Genomic DNA, 13,985 nt, shown 5'->3' with positions numbered 1-13,985 from the left:
CTTAAAAAAAAATTTTTAATAAAACTGGGGCCAGAATTCCTACCTTGAAGATCAGCCACAAGGGTGGGAAAAGATCTTTGGCTTCCATGGCCTTGAGGACAATGCATTAATTAGTACGCCAAAGTCTTCTCTCTCTCGTTAAAAAGTCCAGGCTTTCGCGGTTGCAAAGCGGTTCTGGGATTCTCAGCGCGCCTACGTGTGTCTGCATCACAGACCTGGACGTTGCTCGCTATACGACCCGGCAGGGTGGGACCCACACCCATCCCTGCTGCGACCCACACCTGCACAGAGGGGCACTTCAGGTGCCTCTGGGCCTATGTTTGAGCCACCATCTAGGGACCAGGAAGCTGGAAAGCTGGAAGCCCCCCTCATGACCCTTGTCAGGTGAGAACATGCCTCCTGTGTGCTCAGTTGGTGAGAGCGGGTCCTCAGAGCAAGGCTGTTTGAGCCCTGAGAGTCACAGAAGTCAGCGAGGTATTGAAGTTCTTTCCATTCGGGCGGGAACAAAGCCCTTTGCTCCCTGGGGCAACCGCAGGACGAGTTTCCTTAGTGCCTATGTTCACCTTCCTGGTAAAGTCTCACTCATTATGCCAAACCACTTGATGTTAAAGTCTCTCGAGCCCTCATCCTTACCCTGCAGTGTGGCTTTTGCAGGGTCTCCATCACCCAACCCTATCTTGTCTGGATATGTCCAAACCTCCGTGGTGCTTAGGATTCAGCGTGTGCTGGGAATTCTCCGTGTACTCCCCAGATCCGCTCTCCACTCTGCTCTAGGCCCTGGAGGCTGAGCATACAGACTGAGTCCGCCAGGCTCCCTTACAGTCTGGCTTCCGGTCAGGTCCAGCCAATGGGAAACACCAGCAGCAGACTGGAGGGGGGGAGGGGGAGGGGTGGGGCTGCATGTGGTTTGGCAGAGGCTGCCTCTGGTCTCCAGGGCCACAGGTTCTATCGGTGACATCTGTCCTCAGCTACTACTCTCATCAATTTCCGGTAACTTCCCCTTCTGCTTGCCTCCTCACACCAAGGAGAGTAATGTCGCCCTGGTGTTGCCCCTGCGGTGTTTCACCATCTTCAATGCTGCCCGTCCTTGGAAATAGTCCCTTCACACCAAACTCTTCTTAAGCATTCCCTTTTGAATGCGTCCCTTCTTCCCATCCTGGCCCCTGAGTGATATGAAGTCTTTTCCCCGGAGCTCCCCAGCTCCCCTGCAATCAGCGAATATAAGTAAACGTCACCAACCCAGGGCCCGTTCTCGGGCCAGACAAGTGGCCGTGTTCCTTAAAGAAATGAAGAGGGAGCTCTTTCCGATCCAAGTTAGAGATGAAGAAAGGTTAAGTAAGGTGAGGCACTTGGAAAGACATCTAAGGATGAGCTCCTTTCAAAGCACGTAGAGCTTTGGATCAGTGGTAGGTTGTGTTATGACTGGTGAAAGCAGGGATGGGCTACAGCTAACAGGAACCTCTGCTGGGTTCTCAATGTCATGGTTCCGACCCACAGACATTAGGGACCGAGAGGAAGGACTGAAACCCCAGGTCTCACTGCCGGAAAAGATGGCAGGATGCAAGCATGTTGGAAAGGCCCAAGCTAATAGTTTGATGGCTCTCAGCTTTTCACAGGGAAAAAGAAGCAAAGGTGAGATGTTTATTTTCAAAGCAAGCAACATTTTTCTTATGTTCTTACATTTCTTATGACAATATCTCCACTTAATGGCCCCATCATGTCTAATAACTTAGGAGATAAAATACGTTTCTTTGATCTGAGCTAGTCAAGAAGAGTGACAGCTGGCATTCTGCACAAAAATTTAGTGCCTTGTCTAATTGTGTTGACTTCTCATTATTGCAAAGTCTCACAACCAGTAGAGAATTTTTTTTTAACTTTATCAAACTGTTAACCATTTTCTGGCTCCCATCCCCTCCCGCCCCCACACAGCTCCACTTGGAACTGACACCCTTTTAAGAGAGGAGTCAAAGTTGAGTATGACTCAGCTCTGGGCTATGATTTGCATGAGGGGCTCTGGGGAATTTTGCTAATCAAGAACTCCTCAATCCCGTGTGTATCTTCTCTTCCAATCTGAGGTGGTTGTGTCCATTTGAACGTGATGCGAGCATTCACCGGGACTGACTTTTTAAAGGATGTGTGTGATTTTTCACCCAGCCATCAGAGGTCACACAGCACTTGTGTTTCAGGCCCATTCGTTTATAAAGATGAGAAAAAAGGAACACATCAGTCAGTCTTGGTCTCTTCCGGGAAGGACTCACTATCCAGTGGAGGGATAGACACGTAAGAAATTGCACTACTGTGTGCTAATAGCGTTAGAATCCTGGCCCAATTGTTTCCTCCCTAAGTGGTCTTGGGGATGTCACTTCCTCTTTCGAAGCCTCAGTTGTCCCAAAGGAAAACAGTTTCCTCAAAGGGGAGTGGCTTGCCAACTTCGGATTACATTGGAATCACTTGGAGGTAAAGCACAGGTTGCTGAGCCCTGGAGTTTCTGATGGGGTAGGTCTGGGCTGCGGCTTGAATTTGCATTTCTAACAAGCTCACAGGGAGACCACACTTTGAGAGCCACTTCCGTGGCCTGATGGGGCCAATTCTGTGAGCTAAGGTGTATGCAAGGCCCGGTGCAGTGCTCAGTAAGTTCTCTGTAGAAACCATAGAGCTATGTGGGCCAGTGTGACGGGGCTGGCCAAATAGGAGAGGCGTCTTCCCAGAGGTCATTTGGCAACAGAGGCCAGAAGGAAGAGGTAGGCTGTGAAGCTCATTTGGGGGGCTAGCCAGCCCTCTCCTCTGCTCCTCCTCCCTCTCTGCTGAAAGCCATTCACCATTTGCCTCTGGAGGCATTGGCTTTTTACTGTGACCCACTGGAAGAAATTTCTTTAACATTGCAACCCTGAGCACACACATGCGTATATATTATAGCAGAAACATCAAATAGGACATTTCCCTATTCTGTGTGACGCACTCTAACTTCTGTTTTATTTGACATTATAAATATTGATTGCAGAATTCACTTAATATTAACTAACTTAAACAGATTCTGTAATAGATTACAGATAAATCAGATTTAGAGAGGCATTTAAATCGGAATTGGGGCTGGAGCAGGGAGGAGGCTGGGAAGTTTTCGTATAATAACTAACCCTGGGAGGTACTTACTATGGGTCAGCCTCTGTTATAAAATCGAGCTAAATTTTACGTGAACAGATTAAAACACACACACATATATTCGTGCATGTGTTGACTCAATCTTCATACCAGCTCTTAAGGTACATAATATCATCATCTTCACCCCCCATTTTATAGACAAGTTTAAGTGATCTGTCCAAGGTCAGGCGATCAGTAGGTAACAAACCTAAGATTCAAACCTGAGAAGCCAGGCCCCAGACTCCCAGCAGCTATGGCATACTGTGTCTCCATGCGAATAGACTGCAAACCACAAGGTAGAAATCTCTCCCCGGAGACCCTAGCCATGGCCCACCAACTGGGTCAACAAACATTTAAAGAGCTCCTAAGTGCCAGCCAGAGTTGTGCATGTTGGCCCAGATCTAAGTGGTCTGATTAATTTATTTCGTCTTGAGTTCCTAGCAGGTGCCATGCTTGATGCCGGGTACTGGAGTACGTGCAAATTAATTAATTCACTTGCTCACACGCTCAACAGGTAATCACTGGTACCTGCTCTTTGCCCAACTCTGTGCCAGAGCAGCCACACCCGGGCTCAACATCCAGGGTTTAGGGGTCCAGGAAGGATCGGGGCGCCCTCCCTCAGTTTTCCACGCACTGACTGTCCGATCCATCCGATCCTTTCTCTTTCCTTGAAGACACAGAATGTCAGGACCCTCCTCTTGTTTCCCCCTCCCTGGAGCTTAGACACATAAAATGTCAGGCAAGCAGGGACGAGTTATAGTAGGTATTCACCAGGTCAAATTTGCGGTAGGTGGTTTGGGTGCAGTCACTCCATCGTGTGCACTGGACAGCAGGAGGCCCCAGGAAACACCTATTAAAGGAATTCTGTGGTCCTGTCTCTGGCCCTCGTCCTGCTGACTTCCTGCCTCTACCAGGGTGCTCTGCAACAGGCTTTGCTGCCAGGGTGTGAGCAGTCTGGCCCTTGGAGGGACCCCCTCTGCCAGTGGCTAAGCCAGAGCTTAGCTTGATGGCTTTGCATGACTCCCAAGGTACACACTCACCAGCCTGAGTCTCTTCCTTACTGAACAGATTACCCGGACTTTGGCTGTGTTTCGAGTAGATCATGCTGAGTTAGTATTCTAAAGCTGTAAAGCCAGTTCTCTGTGCTTTAGTCTTTTTTTCTCCCTCTGAGCTTCTTATTCTCTGTGTGCTGATGTGATTCGGAACATTGGACTTCTTTCCGATAATTTCTTTATGAATGGTAAAGACTTGGGCTTTGAGTCAGACAGACCTGGGGTGGAATTCTAACTCCACCCCCTACTGGCTCTGTGACCTTGGCCAGGGACTTAATTACCTGACCCTCGGTTTCCTCAACTGAAAATGAGAATAAAAGAATGCACTTAAAGATTTGCAGAGACTAAGGAGACATGACTAAGTGCAATGGATTGAACTGTAGGACAGAAAAAGGACATTAGTAGGAAAGCTCATAATATCTGAATAAAGTCTATCATTTACTTAATAGTGTCATACGAATATTAACTTATTTTGACAAAGGTGCTTTGATTACGTAAGACGTTAGTTAACATTAGGGGAAAGTGGAGTGAAGGCGATACAGGAGCACTTTGTACTATCCTTGCAACTTTTTTATAAATCTAAAATTATTCCCAAATAAAAAGTTATAAAGCAACACAGATAAAGCCCTGAGCACAGTACCTGGACCCAATAAGTTCTTGAAAAATATTAGTTATTATTTTCACCACAATGGCAATCTCATTTATTCCTCACAGCAAGCCTATGAGGTAGGTACGGTTATCAGCCCATGTTGCGGACTCGGAAACCCAGAGAGGTGATATCCTCACCCAAGGTCACGCGGCCAGGAAATGGCAGAGCCCAAATTCAAATGCAGCTGCAATCTAGCTCTAACATCCATGCTTTTACCCTCTCTGCCTCCCACTCCTCCGTACTATCGTTACTATAGTAAATGATGACAAATAATGAGGAGGAGTAGAGAAGAGCGGGTATAAAACAAGCATAGGTTTTAGACCCAGAAAGGCTTGCGTTCAAGAGCTACCTCTCCAAGGCAAGTTGTTTCATCTTTCTGAGCCTCCGATCCTTTATCATTCACATGGAAATGAACTCTCAGGTATAACCTGAGAGGGTAGTAAAGGGATTAATACAGAGGAGGAGCTCTGTTAATATCAGCTCTTGGAACAAGAAAATACTTGACCACCTACCTGGTTTGGACACCTGCCTCGCTGTCGGAGCACACGAAGGGGAAGGGGCAGGCGCTCTTACCTGACTGTCAGGTCTGACTCTGCTATTTACTCATCGTGCAGCCTGGAGCAAGCTACTTCACATCTCTGAGTGCCAGCTTGCTCCAGGATTAACTGAAGATAGAAGTCCCTGCTTCGGAGGATTGTTGAAGGCATGAACAGATACATCCAAAAAACCCTCAGCACAATGCCTGGCATGTGATAAGTACTCAATGAATGGTGGATACCATTTGACAAATATTTCTTTTTTTTTTTAATTTTTAAAATGTTTATTTATTTTTGAGAGAGAGACAGAGCGTGAGAGGGAGAGGGGCAGAGAGAGAGGGAGACACGGAATTAGAAACAGGCTCCAGGCTCTGAGCTGTCAGCGCAGAGCCTGATGCGGGGCTCGAACTCACAGACTGCGAGATCGTGACCTGAGTCGAAGTCGGACGCTTAACCGACTGAGTCACCCAGGAGCCCCAACAAATGTTTCTGATTCTCTCCACTAACAGGCACACAATAGGCTCACCTTGACCCACTGGTGATTGCTTGGGCCATGTGACATGTTCTGGCCCACAGAATTGTGAACAAAAAGTGACATGTGTCACTTCCAGGCTAACGCAGTTAATTAACCCTCGGAGACCCCCTAAATCCCTTTTTCCCCTTGGATACAATAATCATAAACAAGATGGTGGCTTATCCTGACTCCCTCTGTGACCGCAATGAACAGCATGTTCTCATGTTGACCCATGATGAACACGGAACATGAGTGAGAAATAAACATTTGTTGGGGTGCCTTGGTGGCTTAGTTAAGTGTGTGACTCTTGATTCTGACTCAGGTCATGATCTCCCTGTTCACGAGTTTGAGCCCTGCATTGGGCTCTCGGCTGTCATCGCGAGCCCACTTCAGATCCTCTGTCTCCCTCTCTTTCTGCCCCTCCCCTGCTCATTCTCTCTCTTCCTCTCTCTCTTTCTCTTTAGAATATAAAATGAACATTAAGAAAAAATAAATAAACATTTGTTGTGTTAAGCCACTGAGTTTTTGGGGTTGTTTATTATTATAGCAAAATCTAGCTTATTCCAACCTGTATTGCTGTTATATTAAATAACTTATAATTTTTACTTCCTACAATTCTAAAAAGGAAGTAAAAAAAAATAACATGCATAATAATTTACAAAACATGTCATTATTCCAATAAGCCATGATTGATCTCCACTGTACAGACTCAGACATGGAGGTCAAGGACACTTGACCAAGGCCACATAGCTGGAAAGTAACTGAGTCTGAGTTGGAACCCAGCTTCAAATCTTCAAATCTGTCTATTTACAGCATGGTTCCCACCCACAAGCTATACCATTGAAGGTGAATTTGGGTCAGAAACTTGGATCCTTGAGAAGTTTCTGGAAGGTGGTGACAAGGCTGAAGTTTACTTTGTTCTCTTTCCGCCTCTGCCTTTCACATCTTGCTTTGCTCTTTCATAATTTTAATATCTGAAACCTCACACCGGCCACGTTAAGTGATGTGAATGTTTTCAGAAAACATGTGCTGGGCATATGATTTCGGCTTAAATTCTAGTGCTTTTGTAACATCCGTATTTTTTCAGCCAGACGGATACTTCTCCACTCTGCAGCTCCGTTGGATGTTGTGTCTTCCCTGTGAGTTTATTTTGGAGTCTCGCCCAAGCTCCAGCCTCTTATTCTTCCTGTGGCCCTAGTTCAGTTACCGCACAAGCTTCATCTGTGAAATGGGATCATGAAACCTACCTCCTCCGTCTGATGCAAAAGACAGGCATTCTGTAAACTCTGTAGAGCACTATACACATCTTAGTGATTATCTAGCACTTTATGTATTTATTCAACAGCAAACACTTATTGAGCACCTACTGTATACGGTGCTGGGGGGCTGGAGAGAAGAAATGAATGAGATGCCATGCATGCCCTCAAGGAGGAAGTATGTTGTCGTGGCTAAGAGCACAGATGGTAGAGACAAAAAAATCTGGGTTCTGTTCCTTATTCTGGCATTCATTTTTGCCCTGAGTCCTTTTTCTTCAACTGCAAAATGATGATGATATTAATATTTAACCCAAAGCCCTTTTGTAAGTTTTTTTAAAGTTTTTTTTTAATGTTTTTACTTATTTTTGAGAGAGAGAGAGACAGAGCATGAGTGGGGGAGGGGCAAAGAGAGAGGGAGGCACAGAATCTGAAGCAGGCTCCAGGCTCTGAGCTGTCAGCACAGAGCCCAACGTGGGGCTCAAACCCACGAACTGTGAGATCGTGACCTGAGCCGAGGTCGGACATTTAACTGACTGAGCCACCCAGGCGCCCCATCTTTTGTAAGGTTTAAATGAGATGATGCCTTGAAAGTGCAGTGGCTGACAGATGGGAAATATCAAACAGGACCATTGTAATTAAGCAGCGTTCAGAACCAGTAGAAGTTCTATTAACGTCTGTTGAGGAAAAGAATGAAGAGCGTTGAATGCACACGAGTTAATACGAACAAAGATCCTGGTTTTCCATTAGGGATCTGGCCACATTGACTTCCACATGCGCTAAGATGAGGCCCACGGGCCTAGACCCAGGAAAGGCTGAGCAGCCTCTAGATTTTCCACAGCAGAAGCGCCGCTCAGGGGTCAGGAGCCCTCAAAGCTACCAGGACATTCTTGGCCCCACCAGGGTGCCTGAGAAAACATGCTTCTAGCCAGCACTCCCTACTTGGGTAAGCAAGGGTTAACATGAGAAGCGAGAAATGAGGAGTGAACATATGGAATGCCAATGTAATACAGAAACGTGGGATTAAACAACTCAGTGGCATGGGAACAGCCACCTTCCAGGCTCCAACACTCTGCTGGGCTCCCTCTTTCTCTCTCTGCTTGCATTGGCAGTTACTGCACGTTCCAGTTCTGGAAAACAAGCTTCCGTGCAGGGATGAGGTCACGTGTGGGTGACCCCAGGGCTCTGGAGTCAGGAAGATCAAGGTTTGAATCCTGGCACCCCACTTTCCCTCTGCAAGTTATGACAAGACACATCACCTCTCTGAGCTCAGATTCCTTATTTGTGAAATGGGAATGATAACACCTTTCTCACCAGGTTTTGGTTGCGTTATTATGAATGGCTAACATTTATTGAGTGCCCTTTATGTACATTTCCTGAAGCCACTCAATTAACACTGACAATAACTCTTATAAGGGTGATTCTTATCCCCATTTGACAGGTTAGGAAACTGAAGTTCAAAGAGGTTATATAACTTGCTCATGGCAGGTGAGAGGCTGTGTCGGGATCTGAACTCAGGTCTGTCAGACATTAACACCCATGCTTTCTCCACTTTGCCACTGGAAGACATTTGGCCCACATTTTCTCCACTTCTGATACCTCTAAATCTAGGAGGACATGGTGGGGGAAGAAACCCCATTTTTTTTTAATTACTAATTTGAATAATTACATTTGGCAGCAGAAAGCTTGGTATCGGAAATACATTTCACCACCCGATTGCTGAATCTGTTTAATGCATTTGAACCAGCCTAGCTCAGCTGGTTAGGAAATGGAGTAGGAGTTTCAATTTGAAAGTGGCAGCGAGGGGTCACATCTATATGTTGTTCAGGGAAGTCTGCGTTCAACCCTGGCTTGCCACAGGAGTCATGGGGAGGTCACCCTCACCTCTGAACTCATCCGGGGCTCTTTAAAGGCAAGAACAGCAAGAGAGAGGGCACGAAGGAAGACTTGAAGAAAGCTTTGCATCTCAAGCCATTTATTTCCATAACAAGCACGTTTCATCTTCAAAGCCCTTTACAAGCCATAATTAATCTTTGCAACACCTTAGTGAGGTGGGTGCATGGCATTACCCGGGTTTTATAGGCCAAGGTGGCCCAGGGGAGGCCTTTGGATGGTCTGGCAGGCCAGTCTCAGATTTCCCAATCCCAAGCCAGGCCCACTCGATTAATCTTCAGAAAATGTTTCCTGATGTGAAGAAAGGTGGATAGGAAGAAGAGGCAGAAAAACTGGGGACACATGCAGAATGTAAGTCCTGGTGTTGTCGTCATTTAAATATGTTTCATTTTAGGACACCTGGGTGGCTCAGTCGATTGAGCGTCTGACTCTTGGTTTCAGTTCAGGTCATGATCTCACTGTATGTGAGTTCGAGCCCCACGTTGGGCTCCACCCTGGCAGTGCGGAACTTGCTTGGGATTCTCTCTCTCCCTCGCTCTCTGCCCCTCCCCCGCTCTCTCTTTCTCTCTTAAAATAAATAAATCTAAAGGGGCGCCTGGGTGGCTCAGTCGGCTGAGCGTCTGACTTCGGCTCAGGTCATGATCTCGCAGTTCATGAGTTTGAGCCACGGGTCAGGCTCTGTGCTGACAGCTCAGAGCCTGGAGCCTGCTTCGGATTCTGTGTCTCCCTCTCTCTCTGCCCCAACCCCACTCACGGTCTGTCTCTCTCTCAAAAATAAATAAACGTTAAAAAAAATGTGAAATAAATCTAAAACCTTAATTTTTAAAATAAGTAAGTTTCATTTTATTGGGATTATACATTGCTGGTTAATTTCACTTAAATAACCATAAGTAATGGTTATTTAATAAAAGTAATAAGAACTCCCATTTGTGTATATATATATTCAGCATTTCCAAGGGCCTTTCGTATGCAGTATCTCAGCTGATCCTTACAAGAGTCGTTCCAGTCAATATACATTTATTGAGTACCTACTTTGTGCCAGGCTCTGAGAGCTTGGGGATGGAGCGCCTTATTAGGGAGGGTTGCTATTATTTCACCTACCCCCCCTTTTTTTAACAGATGATGAAATTGACGCTTACGTTCATGCAATGAATGGGTGGTACAAGTCGAACTCCTTCCAGGATTGCGTAGCTTCTGTCCTAGCCGGGCATAAAGATGCTCATCACAGTGTCGTTTAAAATGGCAAAGGACCGGAAGCAACCTGGATGTCCGTCAGCAAGGAGATGAGTAAGTCAAATGTGGGCAATGCATGGGATGAAATACGACACCTGTCAAAGGGAATGACTTACATCCACTTACAGATAATGTCAAAAGAAGAAAGTAAGAAACAGGATTAGATGCATGCTGATATCACCTCTGTAGAATTTTAAAAGTGCACGCAAAGCAATGCTATATATTTACGTACATGTGAATAAAGATACGGAAGATGGACTGAAAGAACACACACCCGATAGGCAAAGGTGGATGCCTTGGGGGCAGGGTCAAGGTTGTGAAAGAAAGGTAGTGGACCAAAAAACTAGGGACGGGGGTCATACTAGATGAAGACAGTGGGATGCCACGAATCTGGAGACCTGGCCGAACGGACTCAATGCACGTATGTACCTTCTTAGGGTCCCTCTAAAATCAGTAACATCACAAGACACGCACGTCGTCTGCTCTTTTACAGGCTATATTCTCTCCCCTCGATCTCAGTGTTGAAATTGCCTGTCGAACTTGAACCAGCCAAAAATCTAAATGAAAAACAGGAACAAAAAGAGCAAAATTTAAAACCAACTTGAGAAGTGAACAGTGTCTGTTTGGGCTGCAAATGGGTGCTGTTGAGTGTGTGTGACAGCGTCATGGAGCAGAGACCAGTAAGCAGCGGAGCTGTGAGCCCTTCTCCGGCTGGGCCTGGCCCGCAGGCCAGGTCGGCCCCGATGGCATAGCAGCCGGGAGGGGGGCAGGGGAGGGGGCAGCTGAGGAAGTCGTGGTTGGAGGTTGCCCACAGAACCTTGCTTATCGACTTCTCAAAGCCACACTTGCCTGCTTCTTTGTTGGTTTCCTGCCACAACATGATCGATTCTTACAGATATGTTTTCTAGAAGTCGAGTTGTGCCAGGCAAACCATGCCAAAGCAGCCTCATTTCCATGTGTGGTCGGGGTGGATTGGGGGAGGCTGTAGGCAGAGTGAGTCTGGATTTCAGCAAGCCGCTCGAAGGAGGGTCTCGCCTACCTGGAACTCCCTAAAACACAAGTCTGACCTGGCCCTCCTCTGCTAGAACCCACAACTCCACATTGCCTGTAGGATAGATAGTGAACTCCTCAGCTGTGCATGTAAGACCTTCAATGATCCGGTCTCTACCACACCTCCCGGCCTCCTACCCTGGTGCTCTCCCCGGCCCTCCCCTTGTCAGCTACACTAAAGAACTGCGGTTCCACAGAACATCCTCACTTCTATTCCTCCAACATCTTACAGAGGCTGCCGCTGCCCGCTGCACCTTCTCTGCCTTGTTGCCATGGTTAATCTGCGCTCTGCTTCAGGCTCAGCTGAAGCGATGATTCCCCACAAAACTTCCCAGGCCTCTCCCTGTCTCCTGCTCCCCCCAATCGACATATCCACTAAATCAGCCACTTCACATAAAATGCTTAGGACAGTAAGCATCAGGGCTGGGTGGGCCTCGAAATTCGGAATTTTCTCGATCTTGCAAAATATATAAAGCTCATATACCATATTGTATACAAGAGCTTAAACAGAATATGGAGCAGGTCCCCATAACAAAACTCATTAATGTGTCTGCAGTGACTGCATGAATATTCACACGCTAAATGAGGACTAAAATAGCTTCGTGTCAGTTCAGGTGAGGTTTTAGTCAGTTCTGAAAGAAAACGTTGGTGTGTTGGTGCTGTTTTTCAGGGCATTTAGGATTTTTGAATTGGGGGCCTGGATGATGATGATGATGATTCCATCTTTGGTTCTCCCGGTGTAATAATAACGATCTTTAGGATGAATACAATGGCTTGCTATTCACTAAGAATTATGCAAAGCAGTTGACATAAATGATCTCATCCTTATGACACCAGGAGGGATGAAAAGCCTCAGTAACTTGTCCTAGTAAGTTAACAGCTGAGACCTGAACTCACAGCCTTTCTGATGCCACGGCCCACCCTCTCGGCCCCACCTGAACTGCCGTTCTTTGCTGCACTTGACATCAGGGTGCTCAGTTCCTTGCTGCAGTTCATTCTTCATGAGTTTCTCTCTCCAACTTGGCTGTGAGTTCCTCAACTTGTGGGGACTGGAGCTGAGCCATCTCTGCCTGTGAATGAATGAATGGAATTCATATGCACAGGGTGGTGAAATGCTGTGAGCTTGATAGGACTCCCTTGGCTGACTGTGTCACATGTTAATGAGTGGGTTGGTGCCGCCCATGTGTTCACGCACCAACAAGGATCGCGCACCTGACTGCTAAGGGTCCTAGAGTCGGGCAAAGAAGCCAAGCCAGAGTCCTTCCCTTCAAGGGGTTCACGGTCTAAGAGGAGAGATGGGATGCATCTCTGTGCCACTGTAACATCAGATTGAGGAACATCCTCACTGGGAACTCAAGGCTGGGGCGCCAATGCCACTGGGGATCACACAGGGCCTCGGGGATGTATCCATTAGGTATTTTTGCCTAACACATCATCCCAAACCTTAGACTTAAAACAATTTCTTTAGCTTATGAGCCTATAGATGAGCTGGGCAGTTCTACTGCTTCAAGCCAACCTTGGCTGAACTTTGTAAAGCTCTCCAGTGGCTATGAGGTCAGCCTGTGGGTGCACTGGGGGCTGGTGGTCTTGGGTGGCTGTGGCTAGGTGACTCAGCAGTCTTCTACATGAGCTCTCTCCTCTTCCAACAAGTTAGCCCAAGCTTATGCATATGGCAGAAATTGGAGGCCAATAGACACTGAGGAAGTGTATAGGGTGCCTTAAAGCCTAAGCTCTTCTCTAGTGCTTCTGGGAGGACTAACTGAGCTGATGCAGGGAAGGTGTGATGGTTAATGTTATGGGTCAACTTGACTGAGCCACAAGGTGCCCAGATATTTGGTCAAACATTATTCTACGTGTATCTGGATGAGATGAGATCAATTTGACTCAGTAGACAGAATAAAGCAGATGGCCCTCCTTAATGTTGGTGGGCCGCATCTTGTCAGTTGAAGGTCTGAATAGAACAAAAAAGCTGAGTTAGCGGCAACTCCTTCTGCCTGACTGCCTTTGAGCTTGGACTTCAGTCTCTCCCTGTCTTATGACTTGACGTGAAACATGGCTCTTCCTGGGTCTGAGCCTGCCAGCCTTCGGACTCAAACTATACCGTTGGCTCTCCTGGGGATTTAGCTCGCCCACGGCAGATTTTGGGACTTGTCAGCGTCCATAATCATGTGAGCCTATTCCTTATAATAAATATATATCTCTTGTTGTTTCTGTTTCCCTGGACAGCCCTGACTAATACAGAAGGTGTCAGGCACAGAATAGATTATTGGTGGCATGAGAGTCATTTATGCATGTCTCCCCAACAACAAGGTTAGTTTTTTTTTCTTTTTTAACTAAACTTAAAAAAAAATTTTTTTAATGTTTATTTATTTTTGAGAGAGAGAGAGACAGAGACAGAGTGTGAGCAGGGGAGGGGCAGAGAGAGGGAGAGACACGGAATCCGAAACAGGCTCCAGGCTCTGAGCTGTCAGCACGGAGCTCGACACGGGGCTTGAACTCACAGACTGTGAGATCATGACCTGAGCTGAAGTCGGAGCTCAGCCGACTGAGCCACCAGGCGCCCCTAAACTTTTTACTGAAATACAACAGGAACACAGAAATATTCACAATTTACAAATCATAAGCTTGATGAATTTTCTCAAATAAGCACCCCAGTGTAACCATCAT

General features: G+C 46.6%; 1 long non-coding RNA gene across 1 annotated transcript; it reads left to right on the top strand.

Annotated features, from left to right (window-relative positions):
- Window positions 1-277: 277 nt before the first annotated feature.
- On the top strand, window positions 278-10,850 carry LOC125150733 (uncharacterized). Its single transcript, XR_007146458.1, has 3 exons — window positions 278-384; window positions 10,155-10,322; window positions 10,762-10,850. It is a non-coding gene; the product is annotated as an uncharacterized LOC125150733 (long non-coding RNA).
- Window positions 10,851-13,985: the final 3,135 nt, after the last annotated feature.

Source organism: Prionailurus viverrinus, chromosome D4, assembly GCF_022837055.1.
Source record: "Prionailurus viverrinus isolate Anna chromosome D4, UM_Priviv_1.0, whole genome shotgun sequence".
NCBI classification, from domain to species: domain Eukaryota; kingdom Metazoa; phylum Chordata; class Mammalia; order Carnivora; family Felidae; genus Prionailurus; species Prionailurus viverrinus.
This window is presented reverse-complemented; position numbering and strand designations above follow the sequence as displayed.